The 8566-nt window shown below is 38.6% G+C and overlaps 1 long non-coding RNA gene across 1 annotated transcript; it reads right to left on the reverse strand.

Annotated features, from left to right (window-relative positions):
- Positions 1-3975: 3975 nt before the first annotated feature.
- On the reverse strand, positions 3976-6236 carry LOC146440308 (uncharacterized). Its single transcript, XR_014851400.1, has 4 exons — positions 6001-6236; positions 5753-5892; positions 5551-5658; positions 3976-4792 (listed from the first exon to the last, which is right to left on the reverse strand). It is a non-coding gene; the product is annotated as an uncharacterized LOC146440308 (long non-coding RNA).
- Positions 6237-8566: the final 2330 nt, after the last annotated feature.

Below are 8566 nucleotides of genomic sequence, written 5' to 3' on the forward strand. Positions count from 1 at the left end.
ACGTTTTTATGTGCCTATGGCTGCATGTTTGTGTGTGCTAAAATGTATAGCTGCATCTATTTTACATATACACATCAGTATCTGGGGATATGCAGAACTAATCACATCTAGAAATGTCATCTACTTAGCATTGCTCATGAATACTAGAAAACACCCTCAAGAATTTGCATCTATGTATCCTAAAGCAGATTGCATTCACTAATGCCAGCCCAAATTACAACAGCTGAAAACTGTTTGATGATTGATAAAGACAATGTGATTGAGGATACCAGAAAAGAGACAGGAGGCCTCAGTCTCTTGCTTTGGTCATCTACTATCATCCTTGGATTATTAGCAAATGGTTTCACTGTATCTCCCCTTCCATAAAATACCCTCCTTTACAAACTCAGTTTAAACATGTGAATAGTAACATGAAAGCAGAATATTTGTTATAATTACCCGGGTGACCAAATATCCCATGTGGACAGCCTGGTAGTCAGGCTGTATCTGAAAATTAGAGTCATAAAGCTAGCACAGAACAAGCTTCAAGTCTCCTGATAATGATTAGCTTCCTGAAGCATCTATTTAACTCCCATCACACTCTGTGAGAGCTGTGTGGAACATCTGTATGTTGAGAATTACATCCTGATTTTACCCAAGTCCAAAAGGTAAAAAAAAGCTGTTGGTGGAAGTGAACAGTCACAGTTTGGCCACTTTCCTGCTGCAGAACCCCTGGGTTCAGCTGATTCCAGCTGGTCTCAGCACTGCCTTCTGCACAATGCTCACAAAGGCAGTATTTGTGATGTTGATGTTTGCTCCTTGGGTGCCATCCTTCTCCTTTGGGAGCTGGATAAAGGCAAGCGATTTCCACCGTACAGATCACTGAACAAACATTTCCGGCATTCAAATTTAAAGCTGTAATTTTGATTTGATTTGAGGCAATTATTTACCATAGTTACTGTTACTCTTCAGTGTATTAAGGAGCTGAGAATTAGACCTCTGGGGTCTGTAATCCTATTTATGACACTGGGCTCATTAAATCAGCAAGTAAGGGTGATGTCAAAATCAGCAGATTAGAAGAAAAACCCCTCACTATTGCAAATCTGCAGAGCTCCAGCAACTTTGAGGCAGATAGACACCTGCTGAGGCACTGGGCTGGCAACTTCAGAGGAAGTGTGCTTTACTGGAGCAAGGAAAAAATGATGTTTTCATCCTGATGCTCACACAGAAAACATATTTTTTAATTCCCTTTCTCTTATATCTGTCTCAGACAGGAGAATACTCCTGTGACTTGGGGTGAGGATTTTTCCAGTACATGGAACACTAAACAGAGCCTTTTTCTTAAACAGTGAAATTGAAGTAATAGGTGAGATATGAACAGTAATATTGTTGAACGAGACATATTTCAGTGTTTCCTATGGGGCCTGAGTGGACCAATACAACTCTGAGACATTCTTCTCTCTTGCTTCCGTGAAAGCTACGTTTCTATTTGTATTTGGAAAATGAAATTTGTGTGAGTACAGTGAATATGCATGATGCATAGATATGAAAAAATATAGAATAGAGAAAAAAGTTTCTGTGCCAGTAAAGTTTCTGTCATAAATCCTAGAAGTCAACAGATACATATTATAATAGCACAGACTAAGGCATCAACTTTAATATGACAAATACAAAGAACTATTCCAAATATGATAGTCCTTTAAGCATTTGCCCAATAAATTACTTTTCTCTCCTCACTTGGCTCTCCAGTCTTTCATAGTTACTTAGTGATGGATATCTTGTTTCCTTGCGTCTGTGTGGGAGGATGAGTGAAATGAAATGCAGCGTTTCAGCACAGAAAGAGGAAAAAAAGGTATTTAACTGCAGAGCTGAGAATGTCACCAAAGATGTGTGCATAGCACTACAAGGCTGGACAACTCTATATTGAAATGTAGATGTCAACAGCAGGCAGGTGTATGCATAGGCAAAATATGCATATGAACGTGGAAAGACATGACTGGTGTGAGTGTTTTGCCACCCACTGACATCCACAGGATGTGTCTCGGTGTCTGTGCTAAGGCTAGGCTCAGGGTTTGTGCAAAACTACCTCCTGACACAGAAACAGGGGCACTTGAGGAGACAGTCTTTGTTCTGGCTGCTTCTGCATCTTCTACTGGGAGCAACAAGCCCAGTTTCCTTCCTTTTCTCCATCCTAGAACCATCCTCAAGCATTACCCTGACCTGGAAGGGATGGAAACATTCAGTTTTGCCTTTAAGACTTTGAACTCTTTCTGAGGAGACTGAATTCCTCTCTTACTACATCTTTATCTTTTTGAGGCACAAAAGCAAAGATCACTTCCTTTGTGTGGATGTTCTTCCAGGCACAGATGTAAGCTAGACCAAGCCTTGGAAGACTCACTTACCTTTAGTGAGGTAACTCTGAAGGTGAAGAATGAAGAAAAGGGGACACAAGCTTGTGTGCATTCTGCAGGCTCCATGGCTGATGCACATTTAAGGCTGTCACAGCCTCTTTCTCCAGGGTGCTCAGCATCCAACACCAGGAATTTCTGGCTTTAACTCAGCCAGCAGAAAAAGGAGCAGTGGAAAGGCTCCTTCTTTCCATCTCACTCTCTCAATATGCAGAGGCAACATGAAGCATTTCTGCTGTTTGAGCACAGGGTTTGCAGTAGAAACAAAAATTTGGGAAGGCCGTGTACAGGCTAGAGAATTTCCCATCCAAATTTTCCTTTTCAGGAAAATTTATGCCCTCCCACATCAGCACCTGTTACAAGATGACCCAAACTAGCACCTAAGCTTTCACACATCACCAAAAAAACAACACGATGTATGTGCACAAATGTCTCTCTATAACCATTCTTGTGTGACTGAAGAGGGAATCTCTAAAATATTCTCCTATTAACTTTAATTAACCTTTAGAACCTGATTATTCCAAATCAATCACAATCCCATTTGGCCACACAAGGGGCACCCAAGGAGAGGTGACAAATACTACAAAGAAGATAAAAGATAATTTAACAAGAAGCAAGTTGTAAGGGGTGACAAAGTGTTATTTCCATAATAAGCTTATCTGAGCCTGGGTAAGTTCCTGAACAGGGTGTGGATTTGGCAGTGGCAAAGAAACAGGCCACACAAAGAATGTCTGTTTAGCTAATGAATGCCACTGAAGTGGTTGCCTCTCATTTCTCTGGTTTGGATCCTTGCCACCTTTGCTCTAATGTCAGACTTTGTTTAATTGGCAAATACACCTTCAAAGGATTGCAGAGCCCTCCATGCTGCTCCACAGGCTGTTAATATTTAATTGTGATTTGTTAAAGGCATACTAACAGTTGATAAAACTATGTGTCTGGGTGCTTTATTGTAATGCAAACCAGCAGCAGGACTTTCTGTGTTCTTTTTTTGGGGGGGGAGGGAGAAGATTTTCTTAGAGAGGGTAGAGAAAAAAATAAATTTATTAGAATTTTCCATTTAAAAAGTTCTTGGAAAGAATCACAGGCTTTGTTGCAAATGAGTGTTGGAGGTATGAAATTCATGAAGTGATTTTCTTATCTATGTTTACCTCACTACAAAGGAAAGCAATTAATTTGATGGGAAATTACTGGTATTTAAAACAAGACAGAATTAGCTTATGCCTTTTACACTTTCAAATGTGTTAACAAATTTTGAATTTGGAGAAAAAGTTATTTAAATTGGGCTTTTTTGATGCTCACTTTGAAAATACAAAAGCAAGAATCTTCTTGGAATTTGTCCATGTGCACTATATTCGACTGAAGTTTCATTTCCATTGAACTTGTAGAAAGCAAGAAATAGCATCTAGGATACAATTCAAAACAGTACATCTGAGGAACTGTGCTACATGAAGGACTTAAATTCACAAGAAAGTGCCTTTCTAAATATCACAATTTTAAAATATCTCTATTTGCGTTAACTGAATGACAAAAATAAATCTGTGTAATAGTCTTTATTCAAACAAAAGTTACATTCAAGCACATGATAGAAATAGCAATGTGAAAATGAAAAGCAAAGAGAATACTTGGTAAAAAAATTTTCAGTCTTGGCCCAAGTGCATTCAACAAAAAAATCACGCATCCCCACCCATTTCTTTACTATGAAAATCCTTAGTTCTTTTTAATTAAATAAGTACTCTTTTACAGTAGCTTTTTATCTTCCTAAGAAATGTGAGTCAGCCAATAAAAAAAACCATCAAAGAGGTTACTTAGCACCTGTAAGCAATAATTTACACTGATGCCAACCCTTTGAAAGTGAAGGGGCACATTACATTCCTGACATATGTGAGTAATTTCCCTTGAATTCATTTCTGTTATTGCCATGTAGAAAATAAGGTTTATTCTCAGAGAGTAAATATGCAAATATATTTTTCCAAATTTGTTTTAAAATGTATCTGGTCAAAATGTGGGACAACATTTCTTCAGCTACTTTAGCCTTTTCCACAACATCAGAAACATTGATTACCTTAGAAATTTTTAAAATTCCTTTGTGAATAAAGACCAAGCCATGATTTTTAGTTATACCACTGAAATCTCAGAGAAGTCACATGTCTTGATTTATTGAACTCTTTTTCTTCTTGCATATTTCTGAGGATAAGGAAAGCTAATCATCCCATATTATCTCCAGCTTACCTGCTAAATTTCCAGTCATTTTTGAAAAGTTTGACAATTTCTCTCCAAGAAAAGGCAGAGAAGGATTTCTGTTCAGGAGCCATTTGCAGCTGCTGTAAGAGCCTTTCCTGGACAGGCAGAGGTGCCAGGGCTGCCCAGCATACACAGCCAGTCAGCAGAGCCAGCAGATACCAGTCCTGTTTGCAAGGAAATAACAAAACCAGGATCCAGAGCCCGAGGCTCAGGAAATTGGCTTATCCTAAGGCATGAAAACCAGCTTGGTTCTATGCTACTATTTTGTACACTGGGAATAAAATAAGGCATTTATGGGTTTGTTAATAATTTTCGTCATGGTGCTTAACAGGGGGACTTTGAAGCAGAATTGTCATTCTAGCTCTGAAGCAAAGTTCATCCAAACCAGAGCTACTGTTTGAAAGCTCTCTAGCCAGCAGTAGTCTGCTCTTTCTTAAATTCTTAGACTAATTATTTTTTTCCAAATCTTGGGGCATGAAATTTATTAGTTCCTTCAAAACTGCTGTCTAGCATCATTCATATTGTCTCACAGTCATCTGTGTGGCAGATCACCCACAACAGCCTTGGTCACTGCAACCTGTGGCAGCAGTTTCCACAGCATCATCTCACATTTTGCAGAAAGCATCTCTTCTGCATGAGATGCACATTTGACATTTTTTCCTACTGAATGTCACCTTTCCTTTTGTTCTTGGACAGGGAGAATGACACAGGAGTGAGATGACTTTTATGAGATAGTTAAATCAGTATTAAACACTATATACTGGATGAAATACAAACATGCCACACAATAATTTCAAAATCAAAAGCAAATATTCCTAAATATCAAGAAACATTTGTTTTACATAGTGTTTTTTCTTTGTCTGCTTTCCCTTTAAACACTTGCACAGCCACACTTCTCTGGGCAATTGCAGAAGTTACTTACTCATGATTCTTAGCATTACAGTTTGCTCAAGGCTCTTGCAAAGCATGCCAAGGTTCCCATCTCCCTGAAGTCCACAGGAGCATTCCCAGTACAGTGCAGCCTGCTGAGCTGTGAGAGGAGGAAGAGAAACAGGCAGATGGCATAAATGAGCAAAAAAAGAAACAAATGGAGAGCAAATATAAGGTATAAAACACTATTTTACCTGTTTTCCCTTTGGAAGGGTCTGCTGGAATTCCTGAAAACAGTAACCTCTTCCAGTTGGGTTTGGTAAGTTTTTTTGACATGGTGTTGCATGATATTCTGCTCAGCCAAAGAAGGAAATACTATCTTGAACAAATGACTCTGTGATAAATACACAAGTGATTGAAAAAAAATACTCAGAGAGAAGTTGTCAACATTTCTGTCACAAATTGGCAGCACATTTCTGCAGCACCTTCTTCAGTTCCTTACTTTCATTAAAGACATGAATGACAGTACAGAGACTACTCGTGCCATTTGTAAGTCATACAGAGCTGGAAGCACATTGGAGGCTGTGGTTGCTGTTCAAGCCGATCCTGACAAATTGGAGAAATGATCCAAAAGCAACACGATGAAATGGAAATTGAAAAAAGGGTAACAGTTGAGAGAGGAAATTGAACACGCAAACAGAAAATCAGGAATAACTAGCTAGGCAGCATGCTAGGAAAAAGAAAGGTTGAGGCAGGAAAGTTAGAGTGGATCACAAGCTAAGTCTAGGTGAAAAATGTGATGCTATTAACAAGCAACAGGCTGTGGAGTGACACAGAGGAGGTAGTTATTCTTTATCTTGCATGCATGAGGCCTCAGCTGGAGTCCAGTTTTGACTTCACTGCTATAAAAACAAGGCACCCAAATGGATAGAGTCAAAAATAGCAGAAGACAGATAAAAAGATACTTAGATTTAAACAGTATTAGGGAAAATATACCAAATATATTCAATCTAGAAAGGAGAAGACTGGGCAAAGGTAAACCCTACTGTAGTCTGCTCATCCCAAATCTTGGAGGAATGATCTATCGAAACATTTTCATTCTGTATCTGAGTAAGAATGCATGACCAAAACTGATAGAAGTGTGCACCTAACTGGTGGTGAAATTTTAAGGAATCTCTGTAAACAAAAGGCAGGCAAAGAACTAACACAATGAGGTGCCACTTGTAACCTTGACATCTGGGTCATTTGAATCCCTCTATCCAAAACACATGTGGTTGCATCTTATGTTTAGGTTCAGTTCACAACCAACCCATGGTTGATACTAGAGAGGCATTTCTATCCCCTTCCATTTTTAAACATTGCATCTCTTTTTCTAATTCTTTCATCTGCTTTGCACATTTCTTCAGATTTAACAGGATAGCCAACACTTCCCCTCAGAAGCTTTACTCAAAGCTGCCTGGATTCACTGGAAACACATCAAAAAGTATTAACATGACAGGGATTGTTCTCTAAATTTAAAATCCAGTCTATGTTTGAGAAGCAAAGCACTCCCAAAGGTTTTGCAGGAGTTATCAAAAAGGCATAGCCCTCTCTGGACTGATTGAATGTTGTTTCCAGCCACCATTACATACTGCTTAAGTTTTAGAAGGATGAGAATATACATTGCATATCTCACTCTGAACTTGGTATAATTAATTACAGACAGGCAATGTGTAGCCCCAAAATATCCTGCAACCAGTGAGTTAACACTTTGCTGAAATCAAGAATGTTCTAACTGCATGTTAAGAGCTTTTTCCATTAATTTTGGCAGTGTTTGATTTCTCAGTGTCACTAATTCCATGCCTAGAGAGGATCTCTATTAACTAAGCAGAAAGTGAGCCCAGTCTGCTCTGCAAAGGAATAATTCATTCTAAACTGGGCTCATCTCCCAGCTCATGTCTTTTATACCACTAACATCCACATCTTTATTTTGGTTTTGTGTCAAGGTTAACCATCCTGTGCATGATGCTTTCCACAGGTAAAACCCACAGTCACTCCATTGTCCTGTTGCCGGGAGAAACTAAAATTTCTAAATCCTTCTCAGTCCATTATTCCAATTGCAAAAGGTCTCAGCTGTGAAAGTCCAGTGAAGTACAGAAAGGTCTTAAGAGGATTATGTTATTTTGCATTCTCATTGCAAAATGGCAAGATGCCAACATAAACTGAAGCAGAGTTTGGTTTTTACCCATACCCATTAGCCATGAAAACAAACATGAATTCCACAGGGCTCAGGGAGATTGCATGGGAATAACAAGGAAATTGGGGTTAAAACAGGCATAGGACTGGTATGATGGCGTGGTCCTAAAACCATACAGTCACTATCTCAGGGCTGCTGGAAGCTTTGATCATCTCTTCGCTCAATCTTGGGTTAAAATAGATTTATTTTTTTAGTATTCAGTCTTCCACTCTTCTTTTCTGGAAATAAGAATTCTCTATTCCATTCTTCTCCATGTGAAGATATGTACCCTGCAGTAATTCTTCCTGTCTCCACATGAGACTGGTATTTCTGGCAAACCCTGCATAATTCCTATATGTTGCTGTAACTGTCTGCTTTGTACTTTATTCCTGTTTACTTCTTCTCTGCTCCTGTTGCTCTTAGATTTAATTTAAAGGCATTGACCTGAATTAACCCAGTAATTTCTCTGAAATTTGGGCGTGTAAAAGAGATCGCAGTGAATGTGGCATTTAAGACTGACCAGGTAGTTATATCTCAAGGAGCAAAAAAAAGATTTTTTTTTTGAAACATTGCTTTTCTGGTATAAGGTATATGTTTTATCTGAGAGTGCATAATATATCATGATGTTTGATTCAGAAGAAATAAAAAGAATTTACCTTAGAAAAGCTAGAAAAACAGCCAAAAGAAAGATGCAAGTCTGTTTCAATCCCATAATTAATTTCATAATTTATTTTGTCAAGTCCAGACCAAGGTCGCTGATAATGGGGCCTATTAACAGCTGATTCACAGAGTAAGATAATGTCCAGATTGCAAGAATAAAGACAGAGCCAAGAAATATGCATGATACACCATA

The sequence above is a fragment of the Lichenostomus cassidix genome, chromosome 3 (genome assembly GCF_008360975.1).
Source record: "Lichenostomus cassidix isolate B80296 chromosome 3, HeHo_3.0, whole genome shotgun sequence".
Taxonomy (NCBI): domain Eukaryota; kingdom Metazoa; phylum Chordata; class Aves; order Passeriformes; family Meliphagidae; genus Lichenostomus; species Lichenostomus cassidix.